This window comes from Cryptotermes secundus, unplaced genomic scaffold (genome assembly GCF_002891405.2).
Source record: "Cryptotermes secundus unplaced genomic scaffold, Csec_1.0 scaffold846, whole genome shotgun sequence".
Taxonomy (NCBI): domain Eukaryota; kingdom Metazoa; phylum Arthropoda; class Insecta; order Blattodea; family Kalotermitidae; genus Cryptotermes; species Cryptotermes secundus.
The window spans coordinates 264940-282939 of record NW_019739228.1 but is presented as its reverse complement, the minus strand read 5'-3'; the positions used below and the strand labels follow the sequence as shown (position 1 = coordinate 282939).

Genomic DNA, 18000 nt, shown 5'->3' with positions numbered 1-18000 from the left:
CGACTACTCTGTTCCAGATGCTTTCCATTTCATCATCATTCATCAATTATCGCACTATTAGATGATATCTAGTCTAGATACTGGCAGCGCCGTAAGATCACCTATAAAGGAATAAGAAGGCAGAGAATCTTGCACTTACACAGGACTTGGTATTTTATTTCCTGGACACAAGATTTATTCGAGTGTCAGATTGAATCCGATGGCAGAAGCTACGTTATGTGAAGGGCAGAATGAGTACAGACGAGGACCTTTATTTAAAGATGATGGGTTGACGTTAAGGGACTCAGTCGATAAAAGAACAGAGATTAACAGGGAGGCATATCCTTTGTATAAAATACTAAGGCATCTGATAAAGAACATCGATAAACCCTTTGGTAAACATTACAGTAAACAGAATTCCACAACATTCACTTCAAATATTAAGAGTATATTAAAATGATATTTGGTCTATAAAATAAATTAAGTGAAAAATATCAACCTTGATGTTTGGAATGGATTTAGTCTCTCACTCACCCTTATTAATGTTAACGCAGATGGAATTCTACAAGAATGCAGTGGAAGATCTTATGGAGTAAATATATAGGATATGGAAAGTATATGAAACTAATGTTGCATACAGACAGCCAGATGGCGCTAGAATCTTCAGAAGATTAACACAAATAGTAATACTCCTTTAAGATAAAATTGTCCCTGTGCTTAACTAATTAAGCACTACGCCATAAAGACGTAGGGGGGAGTGGATGTATAGACCCACGTTTTCTTGACCTCGGCACTAGTTGGAAGTTAGTGGTCAGCTTCATGCCCCGACCGCTTTTCTCCTGGGGAAAGAGCCCCGGGTACCTATTCGATAGGAGGGTGGGTGGATCCAAGATCTGGCCTGAATAATGTAGAGAAAAGAAAATTTTTGACCCTAACGGGACTCGAAATGTGACCGCTTGGTCGTCCAGCCGTAGCAAGTCGCTATACCGACTACGCTATCCCGGCTCGTAACAATAGTCCTAAATACAAGTAATTTAAATTTAATAGCACAGACACGAAATTTCAAAATAACTCGGTAAAGAAGACTCAAGGGAAAGAATCCAGTCAGACCAAAATTACACTGTACTGTAGTACTGGGTGATCACAATCCTACTGCACCATATGGGACATATGAACTATATACAGCATTAGGTCTCTGTGAGTGGGTTAACATATAGAGAGAAACATATCAAACGATTTGTGGAACTATGGAAACAATATTGAAGGAATGAACACAGCCAAAGAAACAAGAAAACAACTTTTTATTTTTTTATTGCTAGTGGGGTGGGACTAAGTCCCTTGTACTCCGACCACTTCTGGCCTATTGTACCAGCCCCAGATGATACGTGAGGGTGATTGTGGAGCAATTGGAGGAATGAAGATTGACAGGAGAAACCGAAGTACTCGGACAAAAACCTACCCCAGCGCCACTTTGTCCGCCACAAATTCCACTTGACCAGAACCGGGATCGAACCCGTGCCGCCGCGGTGGGAAGCCAGCGACTAACCGCTTGAGCTATGGCGCGGCCCTTGACAGACTTAGTCGCCGGACGGAGATGATGACTGCGAGGAAACTTGTAACATGGCACTTGTCTTCAGCTTGCATGCACCCACACCACTTGACACTCACCAATCGGCTTTTAACTTCACCCCAAATGATCTATTAAAAGGATAAGATGGGCCGTACATATAGCACACACGGGAAGAGATGAGAAATATATTAAATATTTTAATTTAAAAACCTGAAGGGAAAACCATAATTTTGAAATGATGGAAGTGGATGGGAGGTTAATATTAAAATTGTTCGTGCAGGAAAAGAGGTGAGCCGAGATAGCGCAGTCGGTATAGCGACTGTCTATGGGTCGGTAGGGTCAGAATTTTCTCTTCTCTAAATCACCCAGACCGGCTCTGGGGCCCACCCAGTCTCCTATCCAATGTGTACCAGGGACCCTTCCCCCGGGGGTTAAGCGGCAGGGACGTGAAGCTAACCACTCACCTCCATCTAGTGCCGAGGTGAAGAAAATGTGGACCTGTACATCCACTCCCCCCATACGTCTTAATGACGTAGTGCTTAATTAATGAAGCAGAGGGACAACTCTATCTTAAAGGAATAGAGAGTGAGGACGTAAAGTGATTCCAAATGGCTCAGCACCCAAAGTTTTGTGAGTAAAATAATAAATATTTGAGTTTTATAAAATCCGAAATATCTTTAACAGTTAAGTAANAGCGTCCTGTTGCACTCTACACGATAAATGATACAAACTCCGTCCCAAGTGCAAACAATATATTACATGTCCTTGATGTTACTCTCCTTACACTACATGTTTCGGCCTCAAACGGCCATCATCAGGTGTATATAGCTACGTTGCTGTTACACTGCACTTCGTTTAAAATTTAACATTTAAAAACACATTTTAAAGGATTTTAAAATTAGAACTAAAGATTTTATAACTGCTAACGTGTGTAACAAAACTAATCTATAACCCAGACAGACATCAATGAAGTAGATGTTGATAATAACAACGAAAAGAACAATGTGTTTTTAAATGTTAAATTTTAAACGAAGTGCAGTGTGACAGCAACGTAAGAGTATACACCTGATGATGGCCGTTTGAGGCCGAAACGTGTAGTGTAGAGGAGAGCAAGATCAAGGACATGTAATATATTGTTTGCACTTGGGACGGAGTTTGTATCATTTATCGTGTAGAGTGCAACAGGACGCTTAAATATAATAAGTAACTTTCGTCTAGTCAAGGAGTAGAATGTGCCATGGAGCTAATAGCTCCAGACTTGTGGATTGTCTGTTTACAATTTCTTACGTGTAGCATACGGAAAGTTTTCTTTGTGAGATACTTCTGTTAAAAGCCTTAGGTTCAGCAGCTGAGGTCTTCGTGTTGTATTCATGAATGGAAGTCACGAGGCAGGGCCGCGAGTGGCGCTGGTTGTTGCACAGAGTGAGTGAGTCGTCGCGACGCTCCTTTACGCTCACAGTCGCCGATGATGTAGCTTCCGGCGCTGGACCGAATCACCGGGAGTTGGTGAGTGACCGTCTGCCCTTCCTGCCTGGTTCCTTATTCAAACGAATGAATATATTATTCAGCATCGCAGTGTGACAGATATGGCTCCATTCGTCTCTGAGAAGATATCAAGACTTTGGACTCAGCTATTAAGAACTGCCGAAACGTCACAGTGAAGTGTTTCTAAGTGTCTGTAGCTATTTCATAATTATGAATAATGGAAGTTTTTTCACAAAGTTACTAAACTTAATGGAGAAAGGATACGTTCCAGCTCATTTGTTCTGTTTCCTAAATTAATGAAGCCAAATTTATAGTCTATTTTTCTAGGGAGAAAGTAATAAAGAGTTGTATTTTTCTCAGTTATGCAGATGTTTAATTTTATACTAGTGAAGTTTCCGTCACTTAAAAGGACGTTTATATTATTGAATCCTTTTTTCTTATGTTACGTATGTTATTTTAGGCGCTTTTCAACTGTATGCATCATTTAGTGTTGAATTGTAAGTTGACTGCGAGTGATACGTTGGGAAGGATGTGAAAGAATTTTATTGCATATTATTTTAAGGTATCAGTTCTTTATCATACTGAAGGGACGTGGGAAACTATGAAATAACCTCCTCTAAAATAACCAGTCTAAAAATCGAGAATTGAACCTGAATATCCTAAATTCGAAGCAAAAATTTTAACCACTCAGCAGTTCCATGAGAGAATATTTCTTGCATGATTTGAGCTTCTCACTGCGGTGGTTATGAAGAGTACTATCTTCTGGGATATAACCCTGTGTAGTCTGTTGAAAGTTAACCGACGTCTCGGAAGAACATATCGCCTCCATCTTCAGTGTAGAAGAATAATCCGAGAAGGAAGCCAGCGGGAAAGCAGGTGGCAAAGAGAGTGGTCCGCAAATCTTTTCTTGCCATTTGCTTTCACGATGGTGTCTTGCTCGGTCTTATGATTCAATCTTGAAGATAAAACGATATGTTCCTCCGAAACGCGGGGTGACTTTAAACGGACTACACGGTATAATATCCCAGAAGACACCATTCTTCAGAATGTTTCTTGTATATATGTGTTCAGTTACAATGGCTCTAAGTAAATTATACTAATGGAACTTTCTTGTTGAAAATTGTAACAAGAACTGAACTTCATCTTTGAGAAAACCGGATTCAACGAAGGAGAAAGCGATCTAAAAATTGTTTTGATTCTAGGAGCTGTTTCTGTGCTCTTTTGTTTTTGTTACATCCCGCTTTTCCAACAGTACAAGTTACACAGAGTAGAAAATCTGCATACTTTATCTCTGAAACTAATTACGTTAAAATCTCTCAGCATTATTCAAAATAATCTACCCCATTTTACATTAAGTTCATACTGAAATTTATAATGAAATACACAGATTTAAGTTAGACAAAACGATGACAATATTACTGTATACAACTATTCGCGGTTTTAAATTGCTAATAACATTATTTAGGTGGAAGTATGACCCCTATACTGGTTATTATTAGGCTCATAATGCAGTTTTTCGAAACATATACTTACTCTAAATGTTAGAAAACGTATGGGTGAAAATGTTAGAAAGAGTGAATTTACGTAGTCAACAAATTATATATTGTTATGAGGTAACTTAGTCCTTAATTCAGGTTGTGATGGCAGATTTCCATTTTCGTTTCTTTATATTATGCCATCTATATTACGAGTATCTGTCGTGTTTTTGATGGAGTGTTTTCTATAGACATATGAGTGTAATAACTTGTGTTATAGCAGTATGTGATGTCTCATTTATCCGATATTAATGCATAATATGCTGGGCCAGTGGAGGGTTCCTGTGAAAGTGGCAACGAACTTTCGTGTTTCATAAAATTTTGGGACAGTCTTGAGTAGCTGAACGACTGGCGGTTTTGCGAGAACATAGTTCCATGTAGTTAGTGCATAATAAGTTATTATGTCAGTGCGTGAAGTGTAGTGTGTATAAGTGGTAGTGCTGGTGTAGCGGAGGAAGGAAATCAGACACCTACCCTTATGTGCTGCAACAGTACAAATCTGAGTAAAATCATGAAAAAATTAAATTTGCGTACAATTTCCTTTCCAGTTTATTTTACTTTCTAGGGCGTAACCCTGACCGTAGATGAGTGAAAATGTATCGTGTTATGCGAAAAATGAGAAAGTAAGACATTACAGCTGCTTACTAGAGAACCGATGTGATAGAAACATAAAAAAGCGAAATAAATACTGAAATATTGGTAACAGAGCATTTCAATTTACTGTGAATACATCCAGTTGTCATAGACAGCGAGAGTCCAGTAACAAATAAAACAAACTTCGTGGCCTGTAATCCGCAAGTGAACTATACCGACCGAGCAACCGCCGCTTGTCGGCGTAGTTAGTGCCACGTTTTGCTGATAGAGGGTGTCGCGTAATCAGCGCAACGGATCCCCACGGCCGTTAATCTCAGTTTACAGTACAATTTTTGTGCAGTACGTTTCTTACTCCCCTTCGAGGGCTGTGCCATAACTCAGGAGGTTAGTCGCCGGCTTCCCACCGCGGCGGGCCGGTTTCGAGCCCAGGTCAGGTCATGTGGGATTTGTGGTAGACAAAGTGGCATTGGAACAGGTTTTCTCCGAGTATTTCGGTTTCCCCTGCAAGTTCTCATTCCACCGACTGCTCCACAATCATCACCCTCTATCACCCGGGGCTGGTACAATGGCCGACGTACCAAGTGGACTCAGTCTCGCCTCACCCCCAAAAACTAAAAGAATACTTCTCGAGGACTAGTGCCTTATCGTGGAGAGGAGGTTTGCACGCCCCAGTGACCCTGAGAGTTATGGTGGTTGGAACGTAAGCTCCTGGTAGAGCCACTCATGCCAGACAGGCCAAAGGGTAATGGACAGAAGATGTGATCTTCCTTGTCCTCCAGGTTGGGGCTTGGGTAGGTGACTAAAGACCTCATCCTGTAAAAATTTACTGTTACGAAACCATTGAGGTCAAGGTCCACACAGGGTTGTAGCGTCAGTAGAGAAGATGTTTCGTAAGCAAAACAAAAAGAGGCTCTACATGCGGCCAAGGAATTTTCGTATGAAGAATGATAACACTTGTAGGACACAGTTTGATTTGAGGTTTTATTACAGCGAAAATTTAGGTAGTGGCTTTCTGGGTTATAACATAATGTTAACTTCTAGGAACATACCAGAATTCCGTAGAATTTTCTAGACATCTTTTTTTTTTTTTTTGAGCTGGTCCTGTATTTTGGTAACGAGATAGCAACATATACTTACCTTCCTCCGTTATACCTTTCAGAACAACCTTTTTACCAGCAGTAATACACTTTCTGTATATTTTATGATAATATTATGCTTTCTCCCAATAAATCAGCATAAAGCTTCACAGACAATGAGCTAAGTTCTACATGAGATTTCCTTTCCATCCATGAACAGCATAAAAATGTTCATGTAGACTGGAAAACGTAAGTGCTACGGGATGTTCGCTGTTACTGATTTGTACGTTATGAGAGCAAGGACTTACGACTGAAGTATCTGATTTGCTAAGGCCACAACATAATAAATGTCTGAGTGGGTGGTTTGTGATGTTTAGTGGAGTGAATCAAGCGTTACTGAAGTGTAAACTTGAAGATTGCTTGACAGTTCAACAGATTGAACGAATGAAGTTCCTATCATAACATCTTCAAATATTAGACTGGCTTACACCAAGTTGAAGACTACATCTGCTCCAAGGTCAGTACAAGACTGTTCACATTATTTATAATTCCGTTATTCATAAGTTTTAGTTGAGGTTTATAAAAATCCATGCATATTATTACGTTTATAACCGAATATTTTTCTTGAATATAAGTACTCGAGAATTAAGCGTTTTAGTATCCCGAAACCGCCATGTAGACTTACTCCTCTACCTCTAGAAGCAGTTACGTTCAGCACTACAAACTGACGACCATGCAGGTAGGAAATATTGGTCTGATTGGCGTTGGTGCTTCATGGGCCGTGTTTTACTATATAATCGGTCTTGACAACATAAGGCTTAAGCAGAATTTTTCAGAGTAAGCAATAGCTGTAAAATTCCACTGTTCCAGCCTTTTTGTTCACTTGTATTAATTTACAGACCGCCTCTGTTGTCTAGTGGCCAGAGTTCCTGGCTAGAGATCTAGAGGTCAGGGTTCGATTTCCGGTGCTACCAGATTTTTTTTTTTGAGAAGTAGTGAGTCTTGAACGGGGTTCACTCAACTTCGTGAGGATAATTGAGGAGTTATTTCAAGGAAATAGCGGCTCCGGTCTAGAAAAACGAAATTAACGGCCGTGGGGATTCGTTGCACTAATCACGCGACACTCTCTATCCGCTAAAGTTGGCACTAACTTCGCGATAAAAAATTACCACTAGCAAAAGAAACACTTCTAACATAAAAACGGACAGGAAAGTCCACAATTTCGCAGTAAATAATCTCTCTGAACATTCTTTGTTTTCTGTTCTTCCTGAAATGTTTCTGCGAAGAAATATTCTTTTTACAATTCAGAAACAAACGAGCCCCACCGTCAATAAAGTATAAGTGAATGGAATACTGAAAAGGAAAGAAAGAAGGGAGAGCGAAGAAGGGGCGGTGGAATGAAGGTAGCATAAGAGAAACATATCAATGGAAGAATGTAATGTAGGCCTCACGTACCATGAGCTACTGATGTCCATGCTGTTGGAAGGCAAGGTATGCGTAACTGGAAGGGCCCCTTGTATTTTTGAAAAAATTCTGAGTCTTGTGACTGATAAGAGAATATATTTAGGTCACGTGCCAAGAAAATTTCTTATAACTCAGATATTTATTCTTCATATATAGTTTACAGTTTCTTTCCTTTCACGTTCAAAATTGCACGTCTTTAGGAACAAAATCATAATGATCACTTACTGCCAAATTTCTTATATGGCAAGTGTTTCACTAGAAGTTTTCCTATACGTGAACCCATTACTGCGACGAAACTGTGTCGAGTTGCTAAAGGTTAGCGGCATGATGGGGCTGACATAAAACATGATGCGATTCGAAGCCTCCGAGTAAGGACACGCTGCACAATAGAGAGGACAGATTGAGGTTGCTGTAAACCTTGCACAAGAAAGGAGAAATGGGAAGCCACAGAGGAGTAAAATGTTTCTTCCTAACACAAAAGAGAAGTAAGCTGTTATGTCTTCAGCTTTATTCCGTTGATATGACATAACTTCTACTGACTACACGCATTTTAGAAAATATTTCAGTTTCGTCAGAAAAAAAAACAGAAAGACGAAAGGCAATACATTCTGGGGAACTGGCTTGTCTATGTTGACCAAGTTTCTAGCTTTCAAGCTTCCAGAATATCAGGCTTACTACGATTAAAGACCTGTTCACATCATACGTAAAGACACCGATGATACCATCAGAGGAGAGACAAAATATTCTTAAATATATTGTTACTTATCTGCTGGGAGCCGGAATTGTGAAGCCAGCAGAGACGGTCGTTGCGTGGGAATAGCTTTGTAAACACATCCGTTGCTATGAAATTTCTCGGTGGACGTCACATGACCGCTTTTGCGCGTACACGCAACAGTGGAACACATCACTCTGCGTCACCAAATACTTCGCCCGTTGCTAGGCGATGGCGCAATAAACACATTTCTGCGATAGTAATGACGTTACGCTACAACAGGAGAACGTTGGATCCGTTGTGTTCTGTTGGGTCCATCCTCAGGCTATATCACGAGAACCAACGGGACTTGAGACGGCGGAGTTAGAAAAGTAGGAGGTTGGTGTGAGATGGCGGCTAGCCTGCAAGGATGTGGGCCTGGGAGCAGAGGAACGTCAAATGTTGGAAGACGTTACTCAGCAGAGGAGCGAAGACCGTGACTGAGCACACTAGTCTGTGTGTGAGACACTGATCTGTGCAGAGTAACCACGACAGTTAAGTCTTGAGATGGCGGAGCAGTCTAGATTGTGACTGTTGGCAGAGAGACCCGTCGGAGGTCGTGAGATAGGCTGCAGCTAGCGAGGACCGAAGCCGTGGAACAGGGAAGCTGATGAACCTACGGCATTGGGCGCTGTTATCAGGCGACAACCTGAGAAAACATAAGAGATTGAGAAGATTCAGTGCATGTTGCAGTGAACTGTAGATTGTGAAGTAGCGATACCGCTATAGTCACTTGTAGTTATGATCTATAGAAGTCCAACAAATCCATTTACCAATCCAAACTCCTTCTATTGTCTGTCAACACGTGTCAGCATTTTAACAAATATACGCACACTCTACGACACAACTACACGGACCGCCACTGATAGGCCCCTCCCGGCAAAGTTTGGGTGTGTCGGCACCTCTTGGTGTCTGCCAATTGCAAAGAGAACTGTAGGTGTCATAAACATAATTGACTGTGATGGTCCGACATGTGCAGGTAAATGTGAATACTCGAGTGAATTGTGGGTCCTCTGATGGGCCATTCCCTGTAGGCATCGCCACGTAAAGTGAAACTTGGTGAAGATGGCTATAATGATATACTCGTAAAATAATTTCTCCTCGGAATAAATGTAATAATATTTCAATAAACCGATTATTTATTATGCTCTTTTTTTTTTCTAGATGTGCATAAAACGAATACTTTATTTGTGAGATCCGGTCCATCTCCTAAATTACTACTATAATTTCGATACGGTCTTGTATATGGCTCTACATTAAAAAATTATTAGATGCATTTATTTTTCGTTTCTATCGATCCAACACAACACGCNCAGAAGACGGCATTCTTCATAGTCACCGCTGTGGAAACCTCAGATCTTAGTTAAATAGGGTTTGCCACTTTTACTTGTAATTTCTTTATTTGTAAGATGTTTAACGAAATATAAGAAAAATATTTTCTGATTGTGAAGTGCCGTATTTCTATTATGGTTAGCTTTATAATAAAATTATATACTTCGATATTGATGGGGTTTACAAAACCGCGAAAGAAAAATATTTGTACGCAAAGTTTAAGTTGGATTACGTACTCCCACTATGGCACGAAACATATCTCGTGGATTCTCTTTGCCCTCATTAATGGACATCGGATTCCAAAACACTGTATGCTGGATTACCCCTTTTCATGAGTGCATGATATTTCTCACCCAGGAAGACAAGCCACTTCTGTTCTGGATTTTTATATGTATAATGGAGATGGTTCATAATTCACTGTGCGTGTGTGATACGTGGGGCGTCCTTCCGATTCTATGGACGTATGTAGTCTCAGCACATCTACAGTGATGGGACTTCTAAATGTGAAACATTTTCATCTGAAAGATAACGGTCTAACTTAATACACAATTTGCGGCCTCCGTAGCCTAGGGGTAACGTTCCCGCCTCATGACTCAAGGTACGCGGGTTCAAACCCGGCGGAGGTCGTGGAATTTTTAAGGGCGGAAAAATTCAGGGAACAAGTCCTCAGGGAGGGACTTTAAGCCGTGTGTCCCGTGTCGTAGATTTACGGCACGTAAAAGAACCTCATGTCTCTAAGAGACCTCTGAGCTAAATTACAGGCCCTTTCCCGCCCAAGTAGTCTCCAATGCCTCTGGTGGATGGGGGAAGCATCAAGGTACAGGGAGCCGACCTCGTTGGCTCTACAGGGGCTGATGGCACGCACCGTTACCGATAGGGTATGGCGACAGTAGAAATTAAAAGGGGGACGCACAATGGACTAATAATTGGTCTAAGTGAATGGGGAAACCCATCCCCTCTCATAATACATACATACATACATAATACACAATTTTAACAAAGAGAGAAGCGCGAGACAGAAAAAAGAAGAAAGGTTGTGAAAGATGAATATGCGAAATAAATAATTACCAGGTGGATTTTAACGAGCCAACTCCATCAGTAACTGACATTTAATACTTACTTACTTACTCATGGAGCTGAGCCCTTCTTGAGGAGTCGCAAATTCTGCAGCTACTCAAGAAGTTCCCAGTATTTTATGGAAACCGAAGTTTCATTAAGGTGTTCACAAGAGCCCTCCACTGGTCCCTATCCTGAGCCACATCAATTCAATCCATTCCATCCCATCCTGTCTCACTAAGATATATTTTAATATTGCACACCCACCTACGCCTTGGTCTTCCTTGTGGTCTCTTTCCTTCTGGCTTTCCCACCAATATCCTATACGCATTCCTCGTCTCCCCCATTCGTGCTGCATGACCTGCCCACCTCACCCTCCTTGACTTGATCATTCTAATTATACTTGGAGAAGAGTACAAGTTATGAAGCTCCTCATTATGCAGTTTCCTCCAATCTCCTGTCACTTCATCTCTCTTTGGTTCAAATATTCTCCTCAACACCCTGTTCTCAAACACCCTCAGTCTATGTTCCTCCCTTAATGTCAGACACCAAGTTTCACACCCATACAGAACCACAGGCAAAATTATAGTTTTGTATATCCTAATTTTCACATTTTTAGACAGCAGAGGAGAAGCCAAAGATTCTGGATTGAATGGTAGCAGGCATTACCCGAGTTCAATCTCCTCCTAATTTCCTCCTGAATCAAGTTTTGATTTGTTATCGTTGTAGCCAAATATCTGAACTGTGCCACATTTCCAAAACATCTGTGACTTCTTTCGAAAGTTATATTTGACCTATTTATTATTTTAATTGTTCAAGTCTTGCCTTTTACCTCAGCTTCATCTAGCTCCCAGAAGTTAACTGGCGTCTCATTAAATCACAGATGAAGGTTCGGTTGGGTGCGTTCAGTAATGGCAATTACAGCAGCGCAAGAAACGGGCAGTTGTGACACTTCACTCCCTTCGCTGGCTAGACTCTTAAATGGCGGACTAACAAAACACAATTTCGTATACTCTACGGCGTTACAACTGCGCAGAATATAGTTCCTACGACCAGCGTTTAATTCAAAAGGCCTTTAAGACCCTAAAGACTAAAGATCCTAAGATTAAATAGTGTGACAGACGGATAGAATATGCATTTCTTTCCCATTGCCTCCAATCTGCCTTCACATGGTTTTCTGAACAAGTTTTGTAAGATTTGAGGTTTTCACGGCGGTGACTATGGAGAATGTCGTATTCTGGGATGTGGCACCGTGTAGATCTTGTGTGAACCGACGTTTCGGAGGAACTTATCGCCTCCACCTTCAGGGTAGAAAAATCCGCGAGCAAGGAATCAACGTGAACAGGTGGCTGTAGCGTTACTGAATTTTATTTTTGATGAAATTAATTCAGAAATTTGTACCTTCCCGTCTACTATCTAAAAACTTAAAGATTAAAATTTGTGAAGAGTACTATAATGGTATTACTTGTTGTTTTGTATGCTTATCCGAAAGCAAGAAATCGGACAGGGTGCAGTGGAAAATATTTGAACCCAAAGGAGAGGACTTCTCAAGAGGATGGAAAGAACTGCAAACTAACCAGTTGCATAATTTAGAGAATTTACGAAATATAATATTATTAGGGAAATTACAGGAAGGATAGTATGGCGGGAGAGGCATGTAGCACAAATGGGGACGTGAGAAGTGCATAAAAGAAGCGAGAATAATGCGTGGAAGTGTCTACTTGGTAGACTTCTACTTAAAAGTCAGTGAAATATATAAATGGATCGTAAAGCTATAGGATACGAAGATATGCACTGAATTTAACGGTCTTAGAATCGGATCCAGTGGCAGGCTCTTGTGAACATCTGCTTACCATAAAAGGAAATGATTTTTTAACCAGATGAGAAACTACCAGCTTCTTAAGAAGGAATATGCTGCACGGAGTTCGTTAATAAAATTCTTTCGTCCCTGTTATCAACCGGAACTCACTCCTTTTTTCGCCTATCCCTTCTTTTGTTCACAACGTTCTTATTTTCCTTTTTTGGCCTTTTTTCTTGTTTTCCTTACTATTTCTTTATTATTTAGTGAACTTCTTATTTAATAAGTGTATAAATAAATAACTAAATACATACATACATAAACACATATACAAAATATGAGGTACAAAACTGCTGCGCAGCCGCAGTGCGGTGAATTACAGGCATCAAGCACCAATGACGGCTCTCCACTGTGGTTAACTGTCCCCCTTTGTCAATGGCTTCTGTGCATATTTGTTTTATTTTTGTCTGAATTTCATATCTTCTATTTAGTTCCGAGTACGAACTGAGCTCAGTTTTATACCGGCGAAAGTGTCGCGCATGGCAAATGGATGCATAATACGGGTTCAGTTGATGTACGTCTCAGCAGAGGCGGCCTGGTAAAAGAAATGTGTTCATGTGATGAATTGTTACAGTGAAATGACTGGACAGGTATCACTGAAACGGGAGAAATTCGTCTTCATTTGTAGGGGCACAATAATCCTGATACTGAGTGTTTCGTGTACATGCCCAAGTTTCTGCGTCTTTCTGCTACTCAGCTCGTGGCAACGCCGTAACTTGTTTAAATCATTATAGAGCAATTCCGAAATAATTATCGTCATGTCACATAATCCTATTTAAGCAGTAGTTTAGATTTTGCAAAACGTCGCAAATCGAAGACCTTATCTCTATGTAGGTCATGTTATGAAACGGTCTTACATTCTGCAGAGGATAGGTTTAATAATAAGTTTTTTCTAAATTTTTGACTATTTAAAGCCAAAATAACAGTATGTATAAAACATAAGAGAATGAATGTAGAATTCAGTTACGAACGTATGTTGAGGAGAGTGTCATCAGCAGAGATGTCATCTGTTTCTTGATAAACAACTGAAATTTCTGAGAATAATAAAATTCGCTTCAGACTCGACTTTACGTTTAAATCTGTGTATCAGAAGTATGAGAAGTATGTAAATCAGAACGCAGATCATTGTCAGACTAAAGTCTGCGGACAGGTCACACACATACACACACACATACCATACCCGTGCAAGTCCCAGAGTGCTTCATATAAAAAAAAAACGCAATCCCTGTAACAGGCCGTGAAGGCCCATGGGGTTATGAGACGTCGAGGATCCCATATTTTCTGTAGACAATCGGCTCACAGATGGCGGTAAATTTGTAAGTCTTACGAACCGGCCGCCCAGGAAGATCCCTGGTGCTCATTTCCGTTATAGGCTCAGTCGACCCCAGGGATATAGTGCGGCTGGAAGGATTAGGTAAATTGAAAAAATCTAATGACCACATCGAGATCCGAACCCGCGACCTTACGGCTTGTAGCATAGTGCCTCAATCAACTACTCTACCACGAATTGTCCGAAGTCCTAAACGAGTCCGAACGAGGCCCCGGGTGCGGAGAGAACCGTTTGTATACAAGGGCTGACTAACTTCTTTTCTTCCTTGGCACTACAGCCCCAGTGGGCCTAGGCCTACCTCCATGAACTTCTCCGTTCACTTCGGTTTTTCTAGATCTTAGACATACGGTAGGACTCCTTGGGTGGGTGATCAGCTCGTCGCAAGGCCTCTACCTGTACACAAACACAGAAAAACGCACCCACACAAACCAAACATCCATGCCCTGAGTGGGATTCGTACCCACGATCTCGGCTTCCGAGCGAGCGAAGACAGTGCACTCCGGGCTGACTAACTAACTAACTAAATAAATAACTAACCCTTGTAGCAGAGCCCTCCTGGAGATGCTAAGAGTCTCTAGTCAAGAATTTCCGCGGCTTTTATGGAACACGAAAGTTCACAATTGTCCGCACTATCCGGGGTTGAGTGTAACGTTTCGAAACGCGATGGTTTTCAAGGCCGTGGGGTTAGCATTCCCCCTTACGTAACTCCAGACCTAGACAATCTCCCCAGTGGCACAGCACGCTGCTACTCTCCATTATCTGCAGGCCATCTCCTCCGTCTGCTACCCGAGAACGTGCCACGCCGTGGTCCATGGCACAAGGACCTTGTCCCTAAATAGGGAATGTTCCTAAGAATGAAAACCGCATTTATACACCTACGAAGCAGCGAAACTGCAGATGCTTGAAACGTATAGATCTATATCTGCATATTAAGTAGTGGCATAGGGCTGCGCCATAACCCAAGCGGTTAGTCGCTGGCTTCCCACCGCGGCGGCCCGGGTTCGATCCCGGGTCTGGTCAAGTGGGATTTGTGGTGGACAAAGTGGTGCTGGGGCAGGTTTTCTCCGAGTACTTCGGTTTCCCTTGCCAATCTTCATTCCACCAATTGCTTCACAATCACCCTCACCTATCATCTGGGGCTGGTACAATAGGCCAGAAGTGGCCGCAGTACAAGAGACTTAGTCCCACCCCACTAGTAATAAAAAAAGTAGTGGCATAACGTTCAGGACATTGATTGTTGTTCGATGTACACAAAATACATTCTTCAAATGCAGCTTAAAATACCATTTACTCTAGTTTTTAAGTTTCTTAGTTTCTTGGGATGGGGATGCGAATTGGCAGGGGAAACAGAAATACTCGGAGAAAATCTACCTCAGTGCCATTTTGTCCACCAAAAATCCTATATGACTTGACCTGGGTTCGAACCCGGGGCGTAGCGGTGTGAACCCGGCTATTAACCGCCTGGCGTATGCCACGGCCCGAGTCTTGCGCATCGCTATAATGACAACCTGCATCGTTCTTTTAGAGAAGTCAATGTAAGTTGTGGCCAGAGCATACTGAGAGGCATTTTCATGCCCCACACCAACCAATGGTCGGGCACCCCTTTCCGGATGGTACTTGTGATTATGTAACTGCTGGATAAGTGACTGGATTTTGTCTAATTATCTTGATTTTGGTTTAGTTCGGTTCACTTTAGGACCACTTTACAAGAGGGCCTACATTTTTACACAGTGTTTATACGTATATATTTTGAATCCTTCGATGAGACTTGACATAAGACGCTTCAATTTCACAATTACTGCCACGTGTAAGTTCGATTAATTTCAATTCGTTTTTAAGAGAGGACGTACATACAAGTCAAAATGTATTTTTTGTCGTATCTCCCTAAGTATTTACCCAAGAAAAATGTATCATTTAAAAGTAATAGGTATCCACGGAAAATAAAACAGTTATTTTCTTACAAAATATTAGCACAAAGATTACTTGTTTCGAGATATCCACTTTTTTTAATTCACTTAGTGGGGGGGGGTGGAGTCCAAGTGGGTCGACTCTGTACAGAGGCCACTGATTCGCCTATTGTAGCCTGCCCAGGGTGATTATGACGATGGAGAATTTGGTGGAATGAAGATTGGCAGGGGAAAACGAAGTACTCGGAGAAAACCCGCCACAGCGTCATTTTGTCCACCACAAATCCCACTTGACCAGACCCTGGATCGAACCCGGGCCGCCGCGGTGGGAAGCCAGCTACTAACCGCTTGAGCTATGGCGCGGCCTTCAGATAGCCATTTAGTATAACACCAAATATAGCCTGTCGAATATGGACCACATAAATGACTGTAAAACTACTGCGACCGTCCTACAACCTAATTGATGTTCCCTTGATTAATAGCACAAGTCTCTAAGTAGGATAAAGAGAGACGTTATGAGCAGAGGGAAAGTACCACGTTGATGCTATATTTCAAGAATACATTTGCACGTTTTTTATCACTATCGTACGTGTAAGCACATAGTATGCTACTTAGAATTTGAGGTTCTCACAGAGCCTGTTTTGAAGAGTTACGTTTTCTGTGAAATAATGAGGTGTAGGCCGTTAAAAGTGAACGTACAATTCACAGCAGCATGTCGCCTACATCTTCAGGGTTGACGAATAAGTTCAACAAGAAAACAAGAATGAAGCAGTTAGCATGTTTGCTGACTTCTTGCCTTCTTCATGTTGATTTTTTGTTTCGCTTTTTCTTCGACCGTGAAGATGTAGGCGACATATTGTTGTGAAACGTAAGTTGAGTTTCCACGGACTACATGGCGTTATGTCCAAGATGGCAGAACTCTTCTCATAGTACGCTCTTAGACGAACAGGAATTATCACTGCAATATAAGACTTTCATCGCTAACCCGTATTTGAGGTCTCATCGGCAGAAATGTAGACATCTGTTGTGGTCTAACCAATCCTGAGGGAAGAGAATTCGGCGTGGGATCCAAGAGGGAGAGCAAACATAGAGCTTATGACAGAGTAAATAGGAAATATCAAGAAATTTGTTTGCGTCTCAGTGCAAACAAATATCCTTTAATTTCATTGGTTCATAACACGGAATGAGAGCAATTTTGTGGAACATGAATTGAATACGAGTGGAAGGAAGCGACTTTTATCATCCACGTGCCTCGCCTCTCTTCACCAAATTAAGCTCCCTTTTATACACAGAATGTGACATTCTTGGTTCTGACATCTCATAGTCTCATAGTGGAAGTGTGTATGGTGAAAAATCGATTGGGTTATGTGAGAAGGCAGCAAGAAAGGCGTTCACTCAGACCACGAGAATCCTGAAGACGGAAGCAGCACATTCATCCGAGAGATTGCTATCCACCTACAAGAGTTCACTGTGTCACAATCCATAAGACTACAATCTGAACTGCCGCCGCAGTTAAAACTTTAACTTACATCCTCACATTAGAGTGTATTCTATCCTCTTGTGGCAATGTCTTGGACCCAGATATCTTCCTCGGCATATTGTTCTCAAAGACCCGCGATCCACGTTTTTTTCTCAGAGTAGATCAACTTGTACACCCACATGAAAGAAGAGGAAAAAATATTGTTCAGAATTACTGATTTTTTGGACTTTGACCATCGTTGATTTTACTAGAACCTAAAATACAACGTTCTGGAAAATGGATCTGTTTCCGTCCTCAGATAACGGGGTGGGGAGACACCTACTCATTTGGGTATCTGAGAAAGAGCTAACCCCAATAACTGGACCAGGTGAGGGGGTTGGAAGACATTTACTCTGTTGGGTCCCTTAGAAAGAGTTAATCTCAATCACTGGACCAGGTGAGGGGGTTGGAAGACATATACTCAGTTGGGTTCCTTAGAAAGAGTTAACCTCAATCACTGGACCAGGTGAGGGGGTTGGAAGACATTTATGCTGTTGGGTCCCTTAGAAAGAGTTAACCTCAATCACTGGATCAGGTGAGGGGG

At 41.5% G+C, this 18000-nt stretch overlaps 1 protein-coding gene across 2 annotated transcripts in view; it reads left to right on the top strand.

The window, feature by feature from the left end:
- Positions 1-3012: 3012 nt before the first annotated feature.
- The window catches only part of LOC111871786 (cyclic nucleotide-gated cation channel subunit A), a 215594-nt gene continuing 200606 nt past the window's right edge, over positions 3013-18000 (top strand). For both annotated transcript variants that reach the window (XM_033754412.1, XM_023865111.2), the window contains exons 1-2: positions 3013-3055; positions 6398-6756. The gene's annotated coding sequence lies outside the window, so the exon portion shown is untranslated. The remainder of the gene's footprint in view (positions 3056-6397; positions 6757-18000) is intronic.